Source organism: Schistocerca nitens, chromosome 2 (assembly GCF_023898315.1).
Source record: "Schistocerca nitens isolate TAMUIC-IGC-003100 chromosome 2, iqSchNite1.1, whole genome shotgun sequence".
Classification (NCBI taxonomy): Eukaryota; Metazoa; Arthropoda; class Insecta; order Orthoptera; family Acrididae; genus Schistocerca; species Schistocerca nitens.
Window position 1 is genome coordinate 903,278,278 of NC_064615.1, and position 13,814 is coordinate 903,292,091.

Sequence of the window (13,814 nt, forward strand, 5' to 3'; positions counted from 1 at the left end):
TCAGTGCTCACTAGCGTACAGATATTGTGTAGGTTGGTATACGTAGCTGGCTAGTATGTTCTCTGACCATTTCCGGCGCTAATGAGGGTTTTGGTCCGGTAGCGTGGAGCCGTACTGTACTCTGGGGCTTTTGCAAGACAATATGTACTTTCAGGTTATCTCTAGTTGTGTAATAGAGAAAGTTGGAATGTGTAGATGTTTTAGTATAAGTTTCAAACGCATTTCTTTCAGCTATAACCATTGCAAACCATTCTGTATAATTCAGTTCATTTAGTTAGTGGTTTCATGTTTGTCAATATTCCGTTTGTTTAGCTTGATTCTTTGTCCTACCGCAACTTAGCAATGGGAGAGTGTTTTAACATACATCTTTCTAAATTAAATTGCTTTGTACCTCTCATGCGTGAACACGTTGTGTGTTTGCTATATGTTCGTTCTAGAATTCTTTTTCTGTGGTTCGTGTTTCTTGTAGCGTGGTAGATAATGTGATCGCACCCACGTATTTCTCATGTGATGCACTGAGTCTTAAGCTCTGGTAATCAATCTTCTTTTCTTGTAGTCTTTGTAATAATCTTCCGTGGAAGTGTGATTTCGTTTAATATGAATATCTTTCGAGAGTTCATTGTTTTGTATTGTGTATCCAGTCTGAGTTAGACAACGTGTTTACTCGAACCGTGGTTAACTTTCAAAGAAAAAATGATCATTTATTACTTGCTCTGAACACCAAGTTATTTTCTCGTTAAATGTGTTTTCTTTCTGGTAGTATTTTTCGAGATACCAGTGGTTTTTACGCGCCTTAACTGAAGTAGGACGTTGTTCATGACTTCATCCTATAGTTGTTAGTGTAATCTAGTTCGTTGCTTACTCTAAATTTTATATCGTGTGCCGAGTTACTTTCGATTCAAATGTTTCTGTATTTATCGTATTTTCGAAGTTGGAAATTTCTATGTAAGTTACTGATCATGCGGTTGACTGTTAAAACTAGCTGTTCTGTGATCCAGTACGTATAGGTCTGGTGTATGGAAGTATCATTATCTCTGTATGGACTGTTAGTATAAGTGTACGTGTGCAGGGGTTTTGATGTATCCTTTTTCACTTATCCTACATGTTAAGGTATAATTCATGAAGTGAGTGCTGTATTGTGTAACGAGTTTCACGCACCAGCATTCGCTTGCGATTATAATTTTCGTTTGATACCTTATGTGTTTTGAATAAGCTATCTAGAAAATAAATGTTAAGATATTTCTTAACTGCAATCCTAACGTTAATTCATACATTTCGACCCAACTTTATCGCTTGGGCTTCTTCAAAGCCATCCGTTTATCAGCCAACTCAATAGCAGCTATTTGTATTTTAACATTTATTTTATTTTTTGTGTTTAATATAAGAATGTCTATGTTGATTTTAATTAAATACTAATCAGATAGGTAATTTTGTAACAGTTCATTTTAATTTTAATTGGACTATTTATTCACCAAGCTCTAAATTATTTGCTTGAGACTTAGAGTAAACGAGCACGAAGCTCATCTGAGGTTGAAGCTCTTATGTCCGTGTTCGCTTTACCAGTTAATTTGTGTTTACAGGAGGTCCACCTTGAGCAAAACACAATTTTGTTTTTCTTTTATTTCCCATACATGTTTCGCTAAAGTTACAGCATCATCAGTGTGCTTTTATTATCTTACTATCAAAAAGGAAAAATGCTCTTTACTATTTGTACACATATAAATTTGAATTTCAAAGAAAGTATTTACAAATTTGAAAAACATAAATTTTTTGTATATATACATCGTTACTACATTGTGTGGTTTTCCTGGGTTTTTATGCTTTTTATAGCGCTTGTTTTCTTTCACAATCTGTCACCTGCAACCATATGTAGAACTTAATGTAGAAAAGTTATTTACTCCGAAATTTTACGGATAGGAATGTTTTGTTTAAGCCTATCATTAACTAATTCTGTGTGGAAGTGTGTGTGTGTGTGTGTGTGGGTGGGTGGGTGCTTGCAATATGTTTCACTTATGTTTTCTGGTTTCTCAATTTTCTTCATTGTGAAGATCTGGGGAAAACTACTAGAAGAATGTCATCCACGTATAAATTCTCTGGAATTGGTTTTTTTCCGAAATTACCCGGAATTTGTGAACAACATCATCTTTTATGCGAGATACGTGGATGACATTCTTCTACTGGTTAATAATTCTCCAGAAGGAATAAAGCAAATTTTCGCAACGTTTAACAGTCTACATGAAAAAATAAAATTCACACAAGAATTGGAATCAGCTGATAGATCACTAAATTATCTTGATTTAACGTTGACTATTAAAGATACTAAAATAGAGTTCAACATATTCCGGAAGGCAACTTATTCAGACAACACCATCCCGGCCGATTCAACCCACCCCCAAGCGCATAAAATGGCGTTTTTCTATTCTAGTATCCATCGGGCGATTTCTATTCCGTTGTCAGATGTCAACCTCGAAAAAGAATTACAAATTCTCGAGAGTATTGCACAGAATAATGGCTATGATCCAAAGATAGTGAGGCAGTTATATCATAAGAAAACGCGAAAAAGGACAACGACTTTAGTAAACACAAAAACTCAAACCCAAGATCAGACCAAGAAATGGTTGTCGGTTTCTTATATAGGTAATGTCTCCTACAAGATAGGGCGCCTGTTGAAAAATTCAGGTTTCAAAATTTCCTTCTCGACGAGTAATAGTTTAAAGCAAAATTTGGTTCATTCCCTTGAGAAAGACTGTGATAACTCAGCGAAATCAGGCGTATATAAGATTATGTGTGATTGTTGCCCATGTTATTACATAGGTCAAACAGGCAGAGCTATAGCAGTAAGGTTTAAAGAACATCTTCCAATAAAGTGCGTAGGAACACGGGGGATCAGCCTTTGCGGAACATCTGGTGCAATGGCTCATACACTTAAACCTTTACGTGACATAGAGCTACTAAATCATGAAGTTAAGGGATATAGACTCGACACGCTTGAGGAACTACAAATTTATGCACACCTAATTACAGATAGAAGCAATTTACTGAACTGTATCTAAAAAATAGGGCATACTTCGAAGGCTCCCAGCCTATATTAATTCATAAAACATGTGACCATTACAGTTTCTGTAATAATAGAACCTTTCCTACAGATGTTCATACGAGATTTGTTGGTCAGTTTATAAGGCTCTGTAGTAGAATGTAAAACGTAGTCATGTTGGATACTGTAATTAACTTACAACAGTAAAGTATAAAATTAATTCATAGCAAAAATGTTATCTGACGCGTGCGCAATAAGAGTTTGATTCTATACGTCTCGCGCATGCGCGCTGCCCTCTGTGAGGCAGACCGCGAAGCCCTCGCGGTCCGCAGTCTCTAGTTACACGACGAGGCCCATACAACGGGCTTAAAGCGAATTTGCTACAGCTTGTTTAATAGAAGTGACAAAACCTTATGGTTATGCATCAAGTTTTATACAGTTGACTTAGGACATAGCTTGTTTTAGGCAAACATTCAAATAATATTTTATGTAAGTACTAAACGTTGCATCCTGTAGGATCACTATATCTAATATAATTTACTAGCACGTTATAATATTAACTTTTTGCAGGTTCTGAAGAAGACGTTATTACTAACGTTGAAACCTAGGTAAACGATAAAGTTAACCTGCAACTGTAGGCTGTATATTCTTATATAGGATGTGTTAGGTGATAACTGAGTAAGAATCATTCATTCTGTGTGTGTATAGGTTCCCCACAAGCTGCACTTGTAACTCATTGAGACTTATATAATGATAATAATATGGTAGTGCTTGGGGTGTTGGTGACGATGATGATAATGACAGACAGGCAGGAAGGAACGAAGGTTAGGGTTTAACATCAAGTTGGGACGAGAGGAGACATTCAGTGAGTGTGAAGAGATTTTAAATACGAACACTTTGCAGCCAGCTGAGTTGCTGCTATATCATACGCATTGATTTTAATTTTCGTAGCGACCCTCACTGGACGGCAGCGCAGCAACAGTTAGAGGGTGCCCCGCAAGTGGAGGGATTCTGAAAGCCGCACACTCGGGGCAGACGCAGCTGAACGCACGCAGAAGTCGCGCCGGCTTTCAGCGGGCTGAATAGCGTCGTAATGACGCGAGACGGTGGCCTGGCCTAGCAGACGCAATGCAATAGGGGCGGCATGCACGGACCCAGCAAGCCGGTGACACAGCGCCGCCAAGTGTCGCCTGGGGAGTGCGGGAAGGACCGCGAATGCTGCTCCCATCTGCACTGTTGAACGTGCGTCGCGGAACACACGTCGCAGCAGGGAAGATACGAGGTAGCATCCAAAAGCTTACGAAAAATATTAATAAAAGTTGTTGTCTATTACCTACGTATATCCTGCCCTGCACCCGTAACACAACGGCCGGTAGACAAGAGATCACATGCCGAAATGCCTACATGTGCTTTCGTGGGAGGCCACTAACAAAAAAGGAAACCCATTATAATTCGTAATCAGTTCATATCACTCACTGTTGATTCCGGATCCAGTCTTAATGACTAATTATTTCAAGATTCCCCAAACATTAAATATCAGTTTACCCCCAATTCAAAATTCAGAGCTGAAATAGATTCTAAAAGAAAGTTTTCTGGCATAGCGGAGAACAATGTTCCACTATCTGAACTTGGATGGGATGACTTCTGCACGACAACAAAATGGCGATTATCGTCAAACTCGGATCAAAATTAAAACGGCTGTTCCTCGTCCTCGGGGATTTACAGTGTCTTTCGATAACATCTACATCTACATCTGCATGATTACTCTGCAATTCACATTTAATTGCTTGGCAGAGGGTTCATCGAACCACAATCATACTATCTCTCCACCATTCCAATCCCGAACAGCGCGCGGGAAAAACGAACACCTAAACATTTCTGTTCGAGCTCTGATTTCTCTTATTTTATTTTGATGATCATTCCTACCTATGTAGGATGGGCTCAACAAAATATTTTCACATTCGGAAGAGAAAGTTGGTGACTGAAATTTCGTAAATAGATCTCGCCGCGACGAAAAACGTCTTTGCTTTAATGACTTCCATCCCAACTCGCGTATCATGTCTGCCATAATCTCTCCCCTCCGTCAATCCCACCTGGTAAGGATCCCACACCGCGCAGCAATATTCTAACAGAGGACGAACGAGTGTAGTGTAAGCTGTCTCTTTAGTAGACTTGTTGCATCTTCTAAGTGTCCTGCCAATGAAACGCAACTTTTGGCTCGCCTTCCCCACAATATTTTTTATGTGGTCTTTCCAACTGAAGTTGTTCGTAATTTTACCACCTAGGTACTTAGTTGAATTGACAGTCTTGAGAATTGTACTATTTATCGAGTAATCGAATTCCAACGGATTTCTTTTGGAACTCATGTGGATCACTTCACACTTTTCGTTATTTAGCGTCAACTGCCACCTGCCACACCATACAGCAATCCTTTTTAAATCGCTTTGCAACTGATACTGGTCTTCGGATGACCTTACTAGACGGTAAATTACAGCATCATCTGCGAACAACCTAAGAGAACTGCTCAGACTGTCACCCAGGTCATTTATATAGATCAGGAACAGCAGAGGTCCCAGGACGCTTCCCTGGGGAACACCTGATATCACTTCAGTTTTACTCGATGATTTGCCGTCTATTACTATGAACTGCGACCTTCCTGACAGGAAATCACGAATGCAGTCGCACAACTGAGACGATACCCCGGAGGCCCGCACCTTGATTAGAAGTCGCTTGTGAGGAACAGCGTCAAAAACTTTCCGGAAATCTAGAAATACGGAATCAACTTGAGATCCCCTGTCGATAGCGGCCATTACTTCGTGCGAATAAAGAGCTACCTGCGTTGCACAAGAATGATGTTTTCTGAAACCATGCTGATTACGTATCAATAGATCGTTCCCTTCGAGGTGATTCATAATGTTTGAATACAGTATATGCTCCAAAACCCTACTGCAAACCGACGTCAATGATATAGGTCTGTAGTTCGATGGATTACTCCTACTACCCTTCTTAAACCCTGGTGCGACCTGCGCAATTTTCCAATCTGTAGGTACAGATCTATCGGTTAGCGAGCGGTTATATATGATTGCTAACAAGGGAACCTCCCCATCACACCCCCGTCAGATTTAGTTATAAATTGACGCAGTGGATAGGCCTTGAAAAACTGAACACAGATCTATCGACAAAACAGGAAGAAGTTGTGTGAAACTATGAAAAAATAAGCAAAATATACAAACTGAGTAGTCCATGTGCAAGATATGCAACATCAAGGACACTGTGAGCTGAGGAGTGCCGTGGTCCCGTGGTTAGAATGAACAGCTGCGGAACGAGAGGTCCTTGGTTCGAGTCCTCCCTCGAGTGAAAATTTTATTTTCGCAAAGTTACGATCTGTCCGTTCATTCATTGACGTCTCTGTTCACTGTAATAAGTTTAGTGTCTGTGTTTTTCGACCGCACCGCAAAACCGTGCGATTAGTAGACGAAAGGACGTGCCTCTCCAATAGGAACCGAAAACATTTGATCGCAAGGTCGTAGGTCAACCGATTCCTCCACAGGAAAACACGTCTGATATATTCTATACGACACTGGTGACGGCATGTGCGTCACATGACAGGAATATGTTGTCGACCCACCTAACTTGCACACTTGGCGAATGGGTAAAAAGATTCTTCTACCTTGCCCGATTTAGGTTTTCTTGTGGATGTGATAATCACTCCCTAAAAAGTGATGAAAACATAAGAGTTTGTCACATAAACTGCAACAAATGAATGCAACAGTTTCACAGTCGCACAGTTTTCCCTGTGCTCTGTCAAAACATACGTTTTTTACGTTTTCAAATGTTTCCGTGTGTAGACCGTCAAATCCTGCATATGTCCAAGCAAATCTAAACATGTCCTGGAATTTTGGAGAGCGAAGTTGATTATGTGTGAATGCCTGAACTTTAATAATTGTCTGAAAATAAAAAATTAAACTTTTCACTCGAGAGAAGATTTGAACCTCTCGTTCCGCAGTTGCTTACGCTAACAGGACCATGGTGCTCGCAAGCTGACACTCTCCTAGATGTTGCTAACCTTGCGCATGGCCTACTCAGTTTGTATATTTTGCTTATTTTTTCATAGTTCCACACAACTTCTTCCTGTTTTCTCGATTGATCTGTGTTCAGTTTTTCAAGGCCTATCCCTGTGCCAACTTATAACTAAATGTGAGGGGGGTGGGATGGGGAAGTTCCCTTGTAAGTAGGGAGCTATTGTATCAGCGTAATCTGAAAGGAGCCTAATCGGTATACAATCTGGACCTGGAGACTTGCCCGTATCAAGCGATTTAAGTGGCTTCGCAACCCCTAAGGTATCTACTTCTAAGAAACTGATACTAGCAGCTGTTCGTGTTTCAAATTCTGGAATATTCCATTCGTCTTCCCTGGTGAAGGAATTTCGGAAAACTGCGTTCAATAACTCCGCTTTAGCGGCACAGTCGTCGGTAACAGTACCATCGGCACTCCGCAGCGAAGGTATTGACTGCGTCTTGCCGCTTGTGTACTTTACATACAACCAGAATTTCTTCGGATTTTCTACCAAATTTCGAGACGATGTTTCGTTGTGGAACCTATTAAAGGCATCTCGCATTGAAGTCCGTGCCAAACTTCGCGCGTCTGTACATTTTAGCAAATCTTCGGGATTTCGCGTTCTTCTGAACTTTGCATGCTTTTTCCGTTGCCTCTGCAACAGCGTTCGGAGTCAACGCAGTAAGTGGAACCTCAGTGAAGAGAAAACGCCGATTTTCTGTGTCGCGCGAGACGGTCTCTGGCCACTGTCCCTCCTAGCAGTTGGTACAGGCCCTGTTTTTGAGGTCAGAAGCTCGTCAGAGTGTGGGCATTCGAAGTGATAGAACCTCAAACGCAGCCGCTCCAGCCCCAATTCGCCAGCTTCTCTTCAGACCAACGGTAGCAGCAAGAGGACTTCGACGCGATCCAGATATGCTCTTGGCACTTGCCGTCTTGAGTCACATTACAGTTTGTTTAATCATTATTTGACGAGAAAATAGTAATGTTGCTCGCTTGTTGGCCTCACCGATTTCAATTCTTGCACACGACTACGTTGCGCTGCAGCCGTAGAGCGATGCCCTCCGCCATGTGGCAGTTAAGTCATCACAATTACCCAGTTTGCCACTTCGATAGCTACCTCACGGCTTCAGCTGTCTCTCTAAAATGTTACGGTTCTCTCATGAATTCAACTCTCTCTCTAGTATGTTGATAGTCTAGGTGTTCATTTACTAGTTATACGTTGTATCCTTCATTCATTGTTTGCTATCTCTGTGTCTAAGTATCTTTAATTAGTCACTGAAGGCTACTTTCGGCTATACGTATATGATGATTTTGCTAATTAAGGAGAGACTATGGGAAATGATGCCTGAGGGGATAATGAGCAAAAAAGTCGTTATGGACATACGGCTGGAAATGTGTTCCAAGGTAAAAGATCTTCGACAATGACCCCAGTTTCAGCACCAGTCAGGTGACGCGCTAGCATGGTGTAAGCCAGGGGACCGTGTGGAATATTCTCCACGACCAGCGCCACTACTCATAACACTTACAGTGCGTGCTGCCCTTATCATTACCCAACTTCCCTTCGCGAGGACGGTTTTGTAGGTAATTCGTCTCATAGGCCTCCAAGGTACTGGGATTTCTGTCATCCATCCTTTTCGTAAATGAGGTTGGCTTTACGAGGGATCATATAATAAACCTTTACAACATCCACCAGTGGGCTAAGTAGAATCCCTACTGCATGGTGGCAGCGGACCATCAGCGTCTATTTAGCCTCAGTATCAGGTAGGAAATCACTGGCGACCGTCTCATGGAACCAGTTACTTCCACAGTGCCTCACAGGCGAGGCATGTCTGCACTTCCTGTCGGTGACACTACCTTAGCTGCTGGAAGATTTGCCTTTGCTTGTGCAAAGGACAATGTGGCTACTACATAACGGAGCTCCAGCTCACTGGCTTCTTGAGTCTGGAGATAAAACACTAGCACTTCCACTTGCTCTGTATGTTCTTATGAGTGTTTTTAGTCACTGAAACCTTCACTGTCAAAAATCTTTTATGTCCGCTTTCACGTGAGTGACACCCTTGAAATATATCTCCGGCCATATGTCTATACATCTGTTTTGCTCCTTATACTCTCAGGGATTATTTCCTACACTTTTTTCCCCATTTAGCAAAATCACAATGTCTGTTTATGAATTCTGTTAGAATAAAAAAAAATGTTCAGATGGCTCTGAGTACTATGGGACTTAACTTCTGAGATCATCCGTCGCCTAGAACTTAGAACTACTTAAACCTAATTAACCTAAGGACATCAGACACATCCATGCCCGTGGCAGGATTCGAACCTGCGACCGTAGCGGTCGTGTGGTGCGCCTAGAATCGCTCGGCCACCTCGGCCTGCTGTTAGAATATATTCCACTTTAAAATTAATTCTGTTTTATTAGATTTGAATCCCCTCTCCACCTTTCGCAATCTCCTATTTAACTGGGATATTTTTTAAGTAGGAACGATGTTGACTGCTTAACACGATCGAATGAATCGCCTCCCCCTACCCTCTCTCTACCAGTCGCGAGGTCACTGACCCAACACGTCCCCCCAAGCAATGTCATCTATGTGATAAGGTGGAGGGGGCGAGAAATGCAATGGAAGCTGCCAGGGATGAATTTATTTCCTAGGAATATTGCACAAGATTTTATTGATAATTGTTTAACTCGCAGTTACAAAAATTTCTAATCAAAAGATCGACAGCTAACCATATTAAAATTACTGAAGAAAATTGAAAACAAAATAACAGAATTCTCAGAAGGGACCAGGAACCAGAAGGCAGTGCAGTTCACATACAACCACTATTCGGGAAAACTGCGCTTGAAGACGACCTATTTCATTTAGAGCACAACAAGCTTATAAAATTTTTAGTCAAAGTGCATCCATAACGGTAAAACAGTTTAAATGGACGCAAGCAGATTAAAAAATGGTTCAAATGGCTCTGAGCACTATGGGACTTAACATCTATGGTTATCAGTCCCCTATACCTTAGAACTACTTAAACCTAACTAACCTAAGGACAGCACACAACACCCAGCCATCACGAGGCAGAGAGAATCCCTGACCCCGCCGGGAATCGAACCCGGGAACCCGGGCGTGGGAAGCGAGAACGCTACCGCACGACCACGAGATGCGGGCAGCAGATTAAAAGAAAACACAAGAAATTATCAGCTCAAGGCTTTTAATTAAATGGAATGCACGGTCACTCAGTTACAATTCCGCAAGGAATACTGTTTCAACAAAAATATACATGCAGCGTAATTTCGCTCAATTGCGAAATTACTCTAACTGCCCAAAAGCCAACTTACATGGTCAAGAAATTATGTAATAAACCAAGGAATAAGACAGAAATACGGAAGCTATCGAAATGCCGAGTTTCAGCGAAATAAATGTTAAATGCCTTACATAAGCAATGGAAAATAGAAAAATTAATTTTATTTCAATTGTAAGGACGTTCAAAATCCAGTCATCATTGATTGGTTCCGCTTATTGGTGACAATTCAAAACTTACAGTGAATAGTACATGAGTCTCAGCCAATGGCCACTACGAGCTTATACGCTCTAGCAACATCGGATTACCAGAATGAGATTTTCACTCTGCAGCGGAGTGTGCGCTGATATGAAACTTCCTGGCAGATTAAAACTGTGTGCCCGACCGAGACTCGAACTCGGGACCTTTGCCTTTCGCGGGCAAGAATTTAAACATCGGATTAACTGGGATTGAAATTTGGGAAGTTCTGGTAAGATCTTATGGGACCAAACTGCTGAGGTCATCGGTCCCTAAGCTTACACTACTTAATCTAACTTACACTAAGGACAACACACACACCCATGCCCGAGGGAGGACTCGAACCCCCGACGGAGGGAGCAGCGCGGTTAAACTGGGACTGAATGGCCGATCATAAAGCGCTCGAATCAATAATAAATACAGTCCAGAAAAGCACGTACTGTCTTAATCATATTCAGTCTGCTATGATTCCGTCGTATAAACTGTTTGGTGTCAAATTCTTTGTCGAAAACATGTAACTTCTTTGCTACATAATAACGACATTAACTGATGAAGATAGAGAAGAATATGCACACCTAGTGCATCTCTAGCATTGTAAGTTTCTTTAACAGCTTTAAAAAGATTGCTGTGTCACAGCTGTAATTTATGTGAGAAATATACTTGGTTATTAACGGAGAAAATCAGAACAGAATACAACAGATAAAACATACAATAAAACACAGGCTTAAAATATATGCTATTAAATGCTATAGGACTGACGGCAAATCCGGGGAGAACATATATTCAGTTACTACACGAAGTCTTATCAACTCGATTCAGTAGAAAATAGTACTATCAGGGTGCCCGAACTACAGTATAATTAATCAAAATATCCACGGGTGTGCTGCCGGTCTATAGTGTCCAACAGGCACAATATTTCGGCGATCATAGAGGTCGCCATCATCAGGTGAACTGACGGACTGAGCTCCTGTGAACGTGCCGGCACGGAGATCCGTACGCTATGGCTGCTCAGAGGGAACTGGGTTCGGTCGCAGCGGCGGCCGATTTAAATACCCTCCGCCCGCGGCGCGCTCCCTCCGCCGTCCGCGCCCCGCGCCACGGTCGCGCGGTGGAACAGATTGCGACGGCGTCTGAGATGACGTCGGTGTGATGGCTCTGTCCGCCGTGGTTGTCACAACTATACGTTTGCTCGATTTACTCTTGATTAACCCAATCGCTGGTTCCCAAGCCTTGCTAAGATTATAGCCACAGTCACGGTTTATGAGGTCGTCATTGGTGCGAATTTCGATGGCCTCTCTAACAACGCTGTCCCAGTATCTCGACGTCTGTACCAGAATCCTCGTGCGGTCATACTCCATGGCGTGATTTTCCGACAAACAATGTTCAGCGACTGCCGACTTGCTCGGATACATCAGTCGAGTGTGCCTCTGGTGTTCACGGCATCGATCCTCGACGGTACGCATCGTCTGACCAATATACGACTTGCCACGTTGACACGGAATCTGGTACACGCCGGCCTTCCTCAAACCGAGGTCATCTTTGGCGCTCCCCACCAGTACACGAGTTTTATTCGGAGGACAAAACACAGTTCCGACCCGGTGTTTCTTCAGAATGCGGGCGATTATCCCCGAGAGTGCGCCTGTGTATGGAATAAATGCAGTGCCTACCTCCTCCCTCGTGACTTCATCCATCTCAACAGGTTGTGCTGCAGTGGTTAGGCGGAGAGCACGTTGAATCTGCCACTCTGAGTACCCATTTTTTCGAAATACAGTTCTCAGATGTTCCAATTCCTGGGGTAGACTCTCTGCGTTAGAGATAGTGCGCGCCGTATGTACTAGAGTTTTAAGTACCCCATTCCTCTGTGAAGGGTGGTGGCAGCTGTCTGCGTGCAAATACAGATCAGTGTGCGTTGTCTTCCGATACACCCCATGACCTAGGGTGCCGTCAGCCCTTCTCTTGACCAAGACGTCAAGGAAAGGTAATTTACACTCCGTTTCAGTCTCCATAGTGAATTTGATGTTGGGGTGTATGGAGTTTAGATGTGTAAGGAAGTCAAGGAGGTTATCCATTATTTGCTTTTTCAACTTATCCACTTGATATTGAAGATGCATCACCTATTATTCCGGTAGCGGCAACTAAAAATGTCAGCCACGTTAACCCCGAAAGACAGCACAGGGAGTACAAGATTCATAAATTGCTCGTCATGCTATCTTTTGTTGGCGACAACCAGTCCACATTCGTTACAGAAGCTCAAAAACATTTTAAGTCCAGGCTGCCTTCCTTTCCGGGAGACAATTCTACATTGAAAGTGAACGCAATCCTATATCCAAGTCCGCCGCACGTCCTTACACACAGCCATGGCCAAGCCGAATCCCGGTGTAGCAACCAGCCAGCAGCTACGAGGAAAACTGGCCATAGTCACTTCGTTCTCCTCGCCGGCGGAACCGCTTAAATCGCCCTTCCACCGCCCTGCCCTGTCTCAGTCGGTCACGGAAGTCATAGAATCCTCTGAGCAAAGATAAGAGAGCGTAATGACTAACGACAGGTGCACTCGCACGGTTCACTGGAAAACGAAACGCATTCGATTTACGAAACTGAGTTAAACAACCTGCCTGCACAATCTAACGGTTGAATTTATCATGGACCAGCGACATTTTGCGAAACTGATAGTTCCATTTTCTCGAGATTTTTCGGTTTTGAAGGTCCGGAGCACACCTTCCAATTGTGCTGCTGAGCCAATATTTCGCTCACCTTATGTTTACATGGAATGGGACCACACTAGGAGGCATCTCAAAAACAATTTAGCAAATTTTAATAAAGGTCCATGTAACTGCACCCTAGTGTAGATCCGAGAAATCTGACTACAGACTATAGTCGTATCGTGGAAACACGTGTTATCTCTTCGAAGTCCGGCTTTGACGTGAGGAGGGCGTCTGCCCTTTATGGGCCCTATTTAAAGTCTCCTGTCGAGAGAAAAACAGTCGTCTGACCACCGCGGGACCGCTGTTTGTGAGCAACCCTACTGGGTCTTTCAGTAGCAAGATCTGAAAGAACTTGCCCGTGGTGTTGGGTTGCTAGGCCCTAGCGACCTTTTACCGTCACTTTCACGTTGCGACTTCATCCCTATGTGTGAAAGTGTGCTTTTCCTCACAAAGACTTCGTCTTAACAGAAAGCACCGTCTTGCTGATTATAAAT